Source organism: Mytilus trossulus, chromosome 12, assembly GCF_036588685.1.
Source record: "Mytilus trossulus isolate FHL-02 chromosome 12, PNRI_Mtr1.1.1.hap1, whole genome shotgun sequence".
Lineage (NCBI taxonomy): Eukaryota > Metazoa > Mollusca > Bivalvia > Mytilida > Mytilidae > Mytilus > Mytilus trossulus.
This window is the reverse complement of record NC_086384.1, coordinates 9,383,282-9,398,283: the sequence shown is the minus strand read 5'-3', so window position 1 is coordinate 9,398,283 and position 15,002 is coordinate 9,383,282.

Here is a 15,002-nt window from a genome sequence, read left to right as displayed (position 1 = left end):
GACAATATCAATGTTAACAATAGTTTAATATAAACCGTAGGAAATTCTAAAGGATTAATTTAATTCTCATCAGACTAATATCTCTGAACCAGGGAAATTGGAAACTTGCCGGAAAACGCTTGAAATTATATAGACAAACTGAACATCACAACTTCACTCCAATTACATATGTATATACACCTGTAATGTATATTAAATATTAAATTATCTTTTTAGCATATTGTAATCAAACAGTAAACAGCTGATGACCAATTTAAGCTTACATAATCTCTATCAATAAATGTCGGGCATTAAATCGCGTAGTCCTCTAGTTTAAGGATTTAAATGAAAGCTAACTATTAGAAATAGGTTGTGTGTTCATGTTAGTGTTTTCTTATAACATATGTGTTGATATATCTTAAATGTAATAGGGTATGAATCCATGTGAATATGTTTCAATGCACATGTACATTTGTACATATCTCTTGCATTTAGGTAAATTAGCTAGTACATCTCCAAACTATAAGTTATAGTATGGACAAGATGTTATAGTATAACTGGATAGAAATATGAACTATGTTGTGTTTTAATGAATCAAAAAGTGTATTTGATTTAAACAGTGAAATATCTGATGACCAATTTAAGTTTGAAACATAGAATAAAGAGTAATTTTTGTGTTTATGTTAGTGTTTTCTTAAAACATATGGTTTTGTGTATTTAAAATATTTAATAAGGTATACTTCCATGTAAATATTTTGGTAATGCATATGTTGTTTGTGCATATCTTGCATTTAGGAAAATTAGCTATATATAGTCCAAACTATATGTTATAGTATTGACCAGATGTTATAGCATAACTGTATAGTTATACATGTGTTGTTGATTTTTAATTCATCCAAAAGCAAACAAAAGTTAGCACCGATATAAAATACAATATCAAAAGATTACTACAGTTACTGTTACATTGATAACTGTTTTTAAAGAATCAGTATCTACAAATCACATTGAAGGTGTTTTGTAAAATCAAAAGCCATTGTTCATTTCATTGTTGCAATAAGAAAAACCTTCTACAAATATCAGTTCTAATACCAAGATGAACGTATTATTTCATAATCTATATATAATTAGTCTTCACATACTTCTAGGAACATCCTTTTTTTAAACAGTGTTATTATCAATATCAAATAAATTATAAAAGAAAGTTTGGTTTGAAAACGATTAGACATCCACAGTTTCACTTAGTATTGTTGTATACATAATTCTTTGTTTTGTTGTCGTTTATATAGATCAATAAAATATCTGAAATTGGATACTGTTTAATTTTGATATTATACATTACGCTCACAGTATATTTGTTTTAGGTAATGATGCTTCACTACCACTCAGTGTAACGATGTATCTTAAATCTATAAATTCCGAAATATTGTATTGTTGACTTACATTACTGCGAAACTTGCTACAGTGCGAAATTCTTTATCAATAAAATTGAGAAAGGAAATGGGAAATTTGTCAAAGCGACAACAACCCGACCAGAGAACAGACAACAACAGAAGGCCACTAAAGGGTCTTTAATGTAGCAAGAAACTCCCGCACCCACTTCAGCTGACCTTTCAAAATATGTAACATAGGTTTGATTCGTGTTTGTGTACAAATCAATAAAGAAGGAAACATTGATTTCCGAAGTGCTCACAGAAACATAATCAAATACTATTATAGCAAGCTATTCTGGTAAATATAAAAGATAAGATTTCATTTCAGAATATAATATTTTGTTAGGTACATTTGTAATTTTTATTGAATTCAAGACAAATTAAGTGATTATAAACTGATACTTATTTAAATGCAATTATAGATATTTTAAAAAAAATGTGGTATGACTGTCAATGAGATACATACAAATCTTCCTTAGAATAGGAAATGGTATAGAAACAAATCTTCTTTAGAATGCGAAATGGTATAGATACAAATCTTCCATAGAATACGAAATAATATACATGTATATACAAATCTTCCATAGAATACGAAATAATATAAATGTATCTACAAATCTTCCATGATATTCGAAATGGTATACTTACAAATCTTTCATGGAACACGAATTGGTATACATTCAAATCTTCCATGTAATACGAAACATGCGAAATGTTATACATACAAATCTTCCATAGAATACGAAATGGTATACATACAAATATTCCATGTAATACGAAACATGCGAAATATTATACATACAAATCTTCCATAGAATACGAAATGGTATACATACAAATATTCCATGTAATACGAAACATGCGAAATGTTATACATACAAACTTCCATGGAATACGAAATGGTAAACATACAAACTTCCATGGAATATGAAATAGTAAACATACAAACTTCCATGGAATACGAAATGGTAAACATACAAACTTCCATGGAATACAAAATGGTAAACATACAAACTTCCATGGAATACGAAATAGTAAACATACAAACTTCCATGGAATACGAAATGGTAAATATACAAACTTCCATGGAATACGAAATGGTAAACATACAAACTTCCATGGAATACGAAATAGTAAACATACAAACTTCCATGGAATACGAAATGGTAAATATACAAACTTCCATGGAATACGAAATGGTAAACATACACACAAACTTCCATGGAATACGAAATGATAAACATACAAATCTTCCATGAGATACGAATAGGGAGAAGTAAAGGCGTAATTAAACAGTTAGCTTGTGCAAATCCAAACTGTTAGTTAGAGTATGGAAAAGATGTAATAGCATAGCTGAATAGTTATACATGTGCTGATGTGTATTAATTTATCAAAAAGCAAAAACAGTTAGTACCGATATTAAGGATGTTCGCCACTCTGTTTTAAAATAACAAGCTCTTTAAAAAACTGTTATAAATTGAAAGTATATAAAAAAAGAAACTAAAAAGCAGAAAAAATGGAGGGTCCGTGTGCTTGTTTTCAAAATATAAATTTGGCGGGAAATAATTCTCTCTAGATTTTTCTTTCACTTAACATTGGCACCTTTTTTGTTTAAAAACTTTGAAAAAATAACAAGGATTTCGTAAGCTTTTGAAATATGGCTTATTTAATAATATTTAATAAAAATAATAAAAGAAAAGTAGGGGTTAGTGGGCTATTTTTTTTAATGTTAATACATGAATAAAACCAGAGGATTCTGAAAATCTGGTAAGAATTCAAAAGGTAGAGGAGCAAACATCCTTAAATACAAGATTGAAAGATTGTTACGGATATAACTGATAACCTTCTTAAACAAAATCATTAACCAAAAATCACATTAAAAGAGGGACGAACGATACCAGGGACAGTCATACTCATATATCGAAAATAAAATGCCATGGCTAAAAATGAAAAAGGCAAACAGAATACCAATAGTTCTCATGACACAACATAGAAAACTAAATAATAAGCAACACGAACCCGACCAAAAACTAGGGGTGATATCAGATTAAAGTTTGTATGAAAACAGATAACATTGTTCTTAACGTCGTTGCATGACAATGTCCACAAATACCAGTTATAATACCAGAAGCAGGTATAATTTCATATACATGAATAGTTGGTCTTAACATTCTTCTTTCAATAGACATACATTTCTTTGAAACACCACTGAACTAATTCAGTATCTATTTACAATATTGCTGTCTATGATATTGGCATAATACTGTTTTTTTAGGGATAAATTTAAATAAACAAGCTCCTCAATTTAGTTTTTATGTCTCAGGTAATGTTTTGAATATTCAAAGTTAATGTTCATCAACATCGTTCTTGTATTGTGCAAACATTATTGAATTTTTAGAGTCAAAATAATCTCACTTAGTGACACAATATTGTATGTGACTTTTATAATTATAAATTTATGCATGTGTTTTGCCTTCAAAAGTCTCATGAGTGACGCTCAAATACAAATTTTAAAAGACTCACTAAAGTACTAAATTCAAAAGCATTATTGACCAAAAGTTCCAAAATGTGTGCCTTATACAGCTAAAGTTATCTTTTCCTGGGGTATAACAAACTTATAAAATTGTTTTAAATCAGTTAATTTGTTTGTATTACCATATCAATGACTGTTTGTTAACCTTGATCGTTATGTTGTCGACCATTCATCATTTTGATTCAAAATCATACTTTAATAAAAACAGTATTTCGTTTTCATAAGTTTTTATTAGAAAGAAAGAGTCTTCACGTCTACTTTAAAAACAAACGTGCAATACACTGAATTCGAATCTTTCTCATATCCATTTATATGCATTAAGTCAGTGTCAAACATTAAATTATGTCCAGTTAAGCTTTCATCATATACTCATTTTCCCGTCCGTTTTCTCCTGAACTTCCATTGGAACTAACTACTCGAAGTATACATGTTGTTACCTGAAATGCAAAAACAGCTTTATTTGAACGAGTTTTGATAGATAAAATTGTACTTTACCCGATAAGGCGTTATAATGTGGATCTTGTCTCTAATTAACGATAGTGCCTTGAGCTATAGATGTTCGACCCCAGAACTTTGTTGTACAGTTTTGATGGACTTCTCCTTTTACTAATTTATCTCGGAGTTTGTTATTCTAGTATGTACTTGCGCATCTGTCCCTTTCGAACGTAAGTAAGCATTCAAAATTTTAGACAAAGATTGTATGAAATTGAGTCATGTTTTGATAGAATGTCTTGTATTATAAAATAAAGAAGCGTGTATGGTTCATTACCATTCCTTACATTTAGTTATAAGAAGGAAACAAAATCATTCCCAAGAGTATATTTGGCTGTTCTAGTTGCTCTCCTGTCTAGTGTTTAGTCCTCAAAACTTTTATCATCATGTTAACCTTACAAAATGTATAAATGATACGAACCGGAATGAAAGCAACATTGTTTCCGTCGCCAACACAACACGATGATTACTATAACTAACAAGAGTACCAGAAATACTAAACCTACATGTATATCTCTAAAACAAAAACAATAATTTAAATGAGTTCTGAAATATTGTAAAAGATGTATAATTGCAAATGTTGGTCGGAATAGTGACATATGATAGAAAAATATGGCTATAAAGATAAAACATTACACGATAAGTGAAATAAGATAATCAAATAAAAATGAAATAACACTTTATAAATACCAAGCACCTGAAGCCATTTCTGTAATTTATCTCCAGAGGTTACACTCAAAGACGAATATTTACAAAACAAAGATGCATAGCAAAATAAACAGTGGATCAGGTGATAAAAGATACAAATACCATATAGGAATTATTGTAACTCAAACATGATGAACATTTAAGTCCAAAAGTTGGAAGTAACGGTATTCGGAACACTCGTAAAGCTTTAATTGTATCGAATGCAAGAAAACGCACAAACTGATATAGAATTAATAAAAAAACATTTAGTTTTAGGATACTTCTTAAATATGCAAGCAAAGTTTCAAATAGTTGCAGGAAAGTATGTATTTAAAAAACATTGCCAATATAAACTCTTCCGTGAATTGAAATTGTGTTACCAAAATTCATGTACAGAAACTGTAACTCTCCCCCCTCCCAAAAAAGCGTTTAGAACTTTATAAACGTAATTATAAAATATGTGATGAATATAAGTTCCATCATCCATCTTCCATGAAATAGCTTACTAAGAAATGTATAGCTTTATTAGTCATACACTTGTTACCTAATAATTCCTTAGAATTTAAAATTTCCTGCTGCACCCTTTATGTAGTTCCGTGCATTTACAATGTGTTACACTTACATAGCCATTAAAGTGCGTTCATTACACATATGATTTGATCTTGAAGTTGTATCATTTTTAGCATCTTTCCTTGAATCTACAAATACATCAAAACATACTAGCACTACAAAAATGAAGTAAATAAGTCTTTGACGAAGAGATTTTAACATAATTACAATTTAACAAATACTAATGTCAATTTTTAAACGAACATACATTAGTTAAACTTTCGAAACTTTGAAATACAAGTACTACCGTAATATTTCAAAACATTTTTATTTGAACTTATTGATCTTGAACACATCTTACAAAATTCGTTTCAAACATTCACAGAATACTGAAAATTTGACAAAATGAATCATATCAAAATAGCGTTTGTTTGTGTTATATTTGCATCCATTCAGACTTTCGCATTAGCCTCGGTTTTCTACATCTTTTCGACTGTATGTTAAATCTTCAACAAGAAAACATACATTTTATACTTAAGGAATTTTTATCTGTGCTATTTTCATTTTTCATGTCTAGATCTTGTAAGGTTAAAGCTTGTAATATGATATAGATAATTTTTTCACGCTGAAGACGGACAACATTATTTAAATGTATGTGTATCCTGCAGTGTCTTTTTTTCTACATATAAATCTTTAAACGCGCATACACACTACCAAATCAACAGATTTCGAGTTTACCTTCTTTTTTATTTTACCTTCACATTACTATTAGGTCAATTTTTAATTACGAGCACTCCACAAATAGATAGATTTTTAGATATGTTATCTGGTTGCTTCAGGAAAGATTATTTTCATATTAGCCAATAATATTACTAAATTGTATCTAGCAAAGCTGTGTTTCATCTGATCAAATGAGATTTGATTCTCAAATGAGGATCATACTGGAATATATTTCATCCCTAATGCCTGAAGTGGTTACATTTGGTAAACATTTTCCGAAAAAGTGATAAAGCTATAAAGACACATTGACAACAAAAATCGGGAAATATATTGAATCTAAGTGTCTTTCAAATTGCATGCTGGTGTTGAAGAGGATAAAAATCATTTGTTTTATGTTGGTTTTGTTGTTGTCTTTGTTGTCTCACAACTTCAGGACGAAGGCTGCCATGCTGCTAAACTATCATGGCAAATAAATACATGGCATAAAAACGACGACATATCTTTATAAATATTGAAATATTTATTTTATTTTTACGTTTGTGCAATTAACATAACATTAATGATTAATTTTCATTAGTTACGAAAGGTGTATGAAACAGGCGAGGTTGGGGATCCAATCAATATATTGGGGTTAGATAAAAAGCAACATGGCAACAAGAAAACAGAAGATTCTACAAGAATGCAAAGAACACCACACAGAAACAAGAACTATCTTTAAAAAAGATATCCGATGTATTTAAATTTGAGTATATTCACCAAAACCCCGCGGAAATCTCACATGCGTAGGTGCGTTCTAAAAGTCATGTACGTTCGTACAACAAAGTTTACATTTAAAATTTATATAATTGTTCCGAATAAACAGCTGTCATGGATGCAAAGAGCTATTGGAGAATTAATTATCTTAATAAAAATATAAATCTTTGTAAGATCTAGTTCAGATATTTATAGTTTTTCACTTGCTTTCCATCACGATATAATTAACGAGACGTTTTTTCAAACACGACCAAATCATCCACCAGGACAGCAGTTTGTCCAATCACAGAAAGGATTTTCGGGCATGCGTATTCTGTTGCCATAGTCTTGATATTAGTAATGGCCTCGGACAGTTGTAATGGCCCTCGGCGTTGCCTCAGGGCCATTTGAACCATCCTTGGCCATTATTAACACCTCGGGCATGTTACAGGGCCAATATGAAAAGTCCATACATTAATAATATAATAATAGTATCTAAATACATAACATTCTTAATGATTGTTTGATTTTTTAGTACAGGTTCGTTAAAAAATTACTTGAAAAAAAAAGAAAAAAAAAATTTAAATATCATTATTCTAAACTATTTTTTGCAATGGTCAAAATTTTCTCATTTTATGATATTTCTAGCTTAAGTCGGTGTTTTGAAAGTGCCTGCTGGAGTTTTTATCTTTCATTTCATTTCTAATGATGTGGTGCGTGTAATTGATAGTAAAGTTGGTAATATCTATATAGTGGTAGAAAATGATATAAACACATATCATAGAGCTAAAAGGTTGAAAGAAGCGATCATAGAAATTTAGAGAGTAATCTTCATGCAACGGGATTTATTTTATTTAGAGATGAAACTGTAGAAACATAATCATATTATTATAAAATTCATTGATGTTGAAAATGAATTATAAAATGTAAAGTCTTATTTATTACCATATTAAATACCATCATATAAAATACATAATACTTAAATGCGAAAGAAACATCAAATCTGATATGTTCACCACCTGTTCGTTAAAGTGCCGATCAATTGGTTAAACAGTGTAGGGAAAACGGTAGTATTTAATTTTCCCAGCATTAGGTTGGCCTTTTGTGTACCCAAGACAGGTGAAGGAAGTCAAATTATGAGCGCTGTGATTGGATGTAAGGGTACAATATATTTTTTATTTATCTATGAATAACTGCAGTGTGTAAATTTATAATATAAATTTTAAAACCTATTGAAATATTTTCTAGAGAATTATTCGAAAAGGCTTCCAAAATTTCATAAATTTGGTGCAAAATGACGGTGGGCATGGATAACATAAACCAGCTCCGTTGGAAATTGGTCATGATACTATTTGGCTTCAATTTTTAGAATACAGTAATAAAGTTCTAACACCACACATAACTGTTTTATCCAGGTTTTTATTATAAAAACTGGTAAATTTAGAAAATGTTAGTATTGTCGCCTATGGCAGAATAAATAGTACCGTTTTCCCTATACTCAAGATAGCAAGGGAAATCAACATCAATCAGACTTCAGTCATATTATACTATTTTGAAGCATTTGATAAGAGCATTTGATTTTTATCACAAAGAATAGATTTTTTTATCTGAGGACAGTACTGTGTTGAGAAAAGTGCTGAGTCATCATAATAAGTCAAATTGATGGGTACTGATATAAAACTTTATTCTAGGGGGCCAATATTAACTATATTGTATAAATGGCACCAAACTATTGTTCTTTTGTATTTGTTTTCACCTTTCGCAAAGATTAATTCAATTCGAAAACCCAGAATTCAAGTCGCGACAAATATTTTTAACTGAAATATTTGCCTTTTTTGATGTGTAATTCCCTAAATGTTTCAATTGGGTATTTCCCTTGACACAATCTGTTAAAATTGGATATTGTCTGGTTAAGTTTGTACTGTTTTTATAGTAAGGCAGTATTTGGTCATACTAGAAGTATTTTCACTGTTAGAATTGCTCGTCAAAGAAAAAAAGAGGCCCACTTGAGGCTAAATTTAGATAGAATTTATACTCTCCTGTGTAAAGAATTGCTCACATTGTTGGCAATTCATGCAGCAAATATTTCAATAGTGCTTCATTTTGTAGTTTTTATCTTTTATTATATCAGGCACATATAATTTGTCATTTTGTACTGTTTGAAAGGACTTTTGTTTGAATTCAATACTTCCAAGGGACATAATTCAGCTTTTTCATAGATTAATACAGGCAACAAAGGCAACTTTACAGCTGAGTATTTTACAGATTTAATGTTTTGAGTGTCTAATATCCTTGTTTTTATCATCTCAAGACAGAATAATGGATTTTCTAACCATCTGTGAAATTTTGAACCACAATATGGCATATACTAAAGCATGGACTGGAGATTAGTATGACAAATCTTGAATTTGTGCTTATGTTGTAAATTTTGGATAAAATGTATACAAATTGAATGGAACTGTCATTTTTATCTGTTTAAATGGAAATGTTTATTATTCTTTTGAGATGAGATAAGATATAGATGGATACAGGTTGTTTGTTAAGCCTTATCTGAAAGAAGTAGAGAAAGAGGTAAATCAGCATTTAGGGGTGGGGACATACAATTATCCATGTTTCTTTAAGCAATGGGGACATACAAGTATTAGTTATAGTCAAGGTTTCCACAATAACCCAGTATTGCATTAATGGTGTCATAAGAATTCTTTATTGCTTTGTGTCGCAGTATAGGGAAAACGGTAGTATTTAATTTTCCCAGCATTAGGTTGGCCTTTTGTGTACCCAAGACAGGTGAAGGAAGTCAAATTATGAGCGCTGTGATTGGATGTAAGGGTACAATATATTTTTTATTTATCTATGAATAACTGCAGTGTGTAAATTTATAATATAAATTTTAAAACCTATTGAAATATTTTCTAGAGAATTATTCGAAAAGGCTTCCAAAATTTCATAAATTTGGTGCAAAATGACGGTGGGCATGGATAACATAAACCAGCTCCGTTGGAAATTGGTCATGATACTATTTGGCTTCAATTTTTAGAATACAGTAATAAAGTTCTAACACCACACATAACTGTTTTATCCAGGTTTTTATTATAAAAACTGGTAAATTTAGAAAATGTTAGTATTGTCGCCTATGGCAGAATAAATAGTACCGTTTTCCCTATACTCAAGATAGCAAGGGAAATCAACATCAATCAGACTTCAGTCATATTATACTATTTTGAAGCATTTGATAAGAGCATTTGATTTTTATCACAAAGAATAGATTTTTTTATCTGAGGACAGTACTGTGTTGAGAAAAGTGCTGAGTCATCATAATAAGTCAAATTGATGGGTACTGATATAAAACTTTATTCTAGGGGGCCAATATTAACTATATTGTATAAATGGCACCAAACTATTGTTCTTTTGTATTTGTTTTCACCTTTCGCAAAGATTAATTCAATTCGAAAACCCAGAATTCAAGTCGCGACAAATATTTTTAACTGAAATATTTGCCTTTTTTGATGTGTAATTCCCTAAATGTTTCAATTGGGTATTTCCCTTGACACAATCTGTTAAAATTGGATATTGTCTGGTTAAGTTTGTACTGTTTTTATAGTAAGGCAGTATTTGGTCATACTAGAAGTATTTTCACTGTTAGAATTGCTCGTCAAAGAAAAAAAGAGGCCCACTTGAGGCTAAATTTAGATAGAATTTATACTCTCCTGTGTAAAGAATTGCTCACATTGTTGGCAATTCATGCAGCAAATATTTCAATAGTGCTTCATTTTGTAGTTTTTATCTTTTATTATATCAGGCACATATAATTTGTCATTTTGTACTGTTTGAAAGGACTTTTGTTTGAATTCAATACTTCCAAGGGACATAATTCAGCTTTTTCATAGATTAATACAGGCAACAAAGGCAACTTTACAGCTGAGTATTTTACAGATTTAATGTTTTGAGTGTCTAATATCCTTGTTTTTATCATCTCAAGACAGAATAATGGATTTTCTAACCATCTGTGAAATTTTGAACCACAATATGGCATATACTAAAGCATGGACTGGAGATTAGTATGACAAATCTTGAATTTGTGCTTATGTTGTAAATTTTGGATAAAATGTATACAAATTGAATGGAACTGTCATTTTTATCTGTTTAAATGGAAATGTTTATTATTCTTTTGAGATGAGATAAGATATAGATGGATACAGGTTGTTTGTTAAGCCTTATCTGAAAGAAGTAGAGAAAGAGGTAAATCAGCATTTAGGGGTGGGGACATACAATTATCCATGTTTCTTTAAGCAATGGGGACATACAAGTATTAGTTATAGTCAAGGTTTCCACAATAACCCAGTATTGCATTAATGGTGTCATAAGAATTCTTTATTGCTTTGTGTCGCAGTATAGGGAAAACGGTAGTATTTAATTTTCCCAGCATTAGGTTGGCCTTTTGTGTACCCAAGACAGGAGAAGGAAGTCAAATTATGAGCGCTGTGATTGGATGTAAGGGTACAATATATTTTTTATTTATCTATGAATAACTGCAGTGTGTAAATTTATAATATAAATTTTAAAACCTATTGAAATATTTTCTAGAGAATTATTCGAAAAGGCTTCCAAAATTTCATAAATTTGGTGCAAAATGACGGTGGGCATGGATAACATAAACCAGCTCCGTTGGAAATTGGTCATGATACTATTTGGCTTCAATTTTTAGAATACAGTAATAAAGTTCTAACACCACACATAACTGTTTTATCCAGGTTTTTATTATAAAAACTGGTAAATTTAGAAAATGTTAGTATTGTCGCCTATGGCAGAATAAATAGTACCGTTTTCCCTATACTCAAGATAGCAAGGGAAATCAACATCAATCAGACTTCAGTCATATTATACTATTTTGAAGCATTTGATAAGAGCATTTGATTTTTATCACAAAGAATAGATTTTTTTATCTGAGGACAGTACTGTGTTGAGAAAAGTGCTGAGTCATCATAATAAGTCAAATTGATGGGTACTGATATAAAACTTTATTCTAGGGGGCCAATATTAACTATATTGTATAAATGGCACCAAACTATTGTTCTTTTGTATTTGTTTTCACCTTTCGCAAAGATTGATTCAATTCGAAAACCCAGAATTCAAGTCGCGACAAATATTTTTAACTATATATGGAAGTGTTTAACGACCTTGACTGGCCTTTCAGCCCTCGCACGGTCGGTATTTTTAACTGAAATATTTGCCTTTTTTGATGTGTAATTCCCTAAATGTTTCAATTGGGTATTTCCCTTGACACAATCTGTTAAAATTGGATATTGTCTGGTTAAGTTTGTACTGTTTTTATAGTAAGGCAGTATTTGGTCATACTAGAAGTATTTTCACTGTTAGAATTGCTCGTCAAAGAAAAAAAAAGAGGCCCACTTGAGGCTAAATTTAGATAGAATTTATACTCTCCTGTGTAAAGAATTGCTCACATTGTTGGCAATTCATGCAGCAAATATTTCAATAGTGCTTCATTTTGTAGTTTTTATCTTTTATTATATCAGGCACATATAATTTGTCATTTTGTACTGTTTGAAAGGACTTTTGTTTGAATTCAATACTTCCAAGGGACATAATTCAGCTTTTTCATAGATTAATACAGGCAACAAAGGCAACTTTACAGCTGAGTATTTTACAGATTTAATGTTTTGAGTGTCTAATATCCTTGTTTTTATCATCTCAAGACAGAATAATGGATTTTCTAACCATCTGTGAAATTTTGAACCACAATATGGCATATACTAAAGCATGGACTGGAGATTAGTATGACAAATCTTGAATTTGTGCTTATGTTGTAAATTTTGGATAAAATGTATACAAATTGAATGGAACTGTCATTTTTATCTGTTTAAATGGAAATGTTTATTATTCTTTTGAGATGAGATAAGATATAGATGGATACAGGTTGTTTGTTAAGCCTTATCTGAAAGAAGTAGAGAAAGAGGTAAATCAGCATTTAGGGGTGGGGACATACAATTATCCATGTTTCTTTAAGCAATGGGGACATACAAGTATTAGTTATAGTCAAGGTTTCCACAATAACCCAGTATTGCATTAATGGTGTCATAAGAATTCTGTATTGCTTTGTGTCGCAGTATAGGGAAAACGGTAGTATTTAATTTTCCCAGCATTAGGTTGGCCTTTTGTGTACCCAAGACAGGTGAAGGAAGTCAAATTATGAGCGCTGTGATTGGATGTAAGGGTACAATATATTTTTTATTTATCTATGAATAACTGCAGTGTGTAAATTTATAATATAAATTTTAAAACCTATTGAAATATTTTCTAGAGAATTATTCGAAAAGGCTTCCAAAATTTCATAAATTTGGTGCAAAATGACGGTGGGCATGGATAACATAAACCAGCTCCGTTGGAAATTGGTCATGATACTATTTGGCTTCAATTTTTAGAATACAGTAATAAAGTTCTAACACCACACATAACTGTTTTATCCAGGTTTTTATTATAAAAACTGGTAAATTTAGAAAATGTTAGTATTGTCGCCTATGGCAGAATAAATAGTACCGTTTTCCCTGTAGAGACATCCATGTTAATGTTAATAATTCATTCACAACGACTGAAATAAAATCTGAACGGCATGTAGAAAATAAACATATCATATTCTACTTTGATTACCTAACGATAACAACAAGCATAGAACGGTATTAAGTGTTGCAGCCATTTTATTTCTTTCATGATTTTAGCAGAATCCAAAATAGTTAATTTCTTGTCACTTTGGACTAATAGGTAGAACTATATCAGTAAAACGCAACTTCTTCATTTGCGGTCGTTAATGAATAGCAACGGGACATAAATAACCTAAAATCTCTTTCAAGGTCAGTTATCTAACATCATTTACCATCAATTATTTTGAAACTCGGGGTCAGCACTGACATTGTGGGACCGTTAAAGGTCAGTGCACTGACCAAATATCAATATGTGATTGTATTTATTTGCTATCTTACAAAGTACGTTAAAGTTTACGTTTACTAGTATCAGATATAAGAGCATGAACAGAATTAAAGCGTTTATAGAAAATGTACTGTACGTGTTGTCATGGTTTACTAAGCCATGTTTCACTCCGATAGAGAATTTTGTTACTTACCGAACATTGTGAGAATTTTTTTTTAACTTTTTGCAATTACAGAAACTCAATCGACGAATTACCACCCGTAGTGAAATAGTCGAAGGGAAAACATGCGGACCGTAAAAGACATGGTATCAAAATGTTTTAATTTAGATAAGTACAATGCTTGGAATACAGTTAAATTTATTCAATTCGCATTTCACAGCACACGTCCTTGGATATAACAGACTAGTTACCATTTTTGTAAGTGTATGGTCGACATCCACAAATTGATAAAGATGGAATTAATATCAGGAAAGCTTACATGTTAAAAAAAAAAGGCAAATAATAGACCAAATTTATTTCATTTCTCCTTAAATACTGTTCAGGCACCTGGACAGGAAGTTTTAAGTAGCACTAATTGTGTATAATTTCATATCGGTTAATAATACGCTTCTGTTATTGGATAAAAAGGGGTCACATGACATTCATTATTCTTCAGTAATAAATTCAATCGGTCATTGTTAGAACAAAACGGACCAGAAAAACGGTCGTTAACAAACTTTTACATGATAATGACCGATGGGGCTTGGTTTCCGTCTGATAATGACCGTTGGGGCGTGGTTTTTCTGTTAATGACCGATGTAGCGTGGTTTCTCTGTTAAGAAGTTAAATGTCCCTTTAATAAAACATTTTCCTGTTTTCAATATTATATTTAAGCTGTTGCATTGTGTACTATATGTTTTTGTTTATCATAAAATTATAGAGAACTTGATTTAGTATT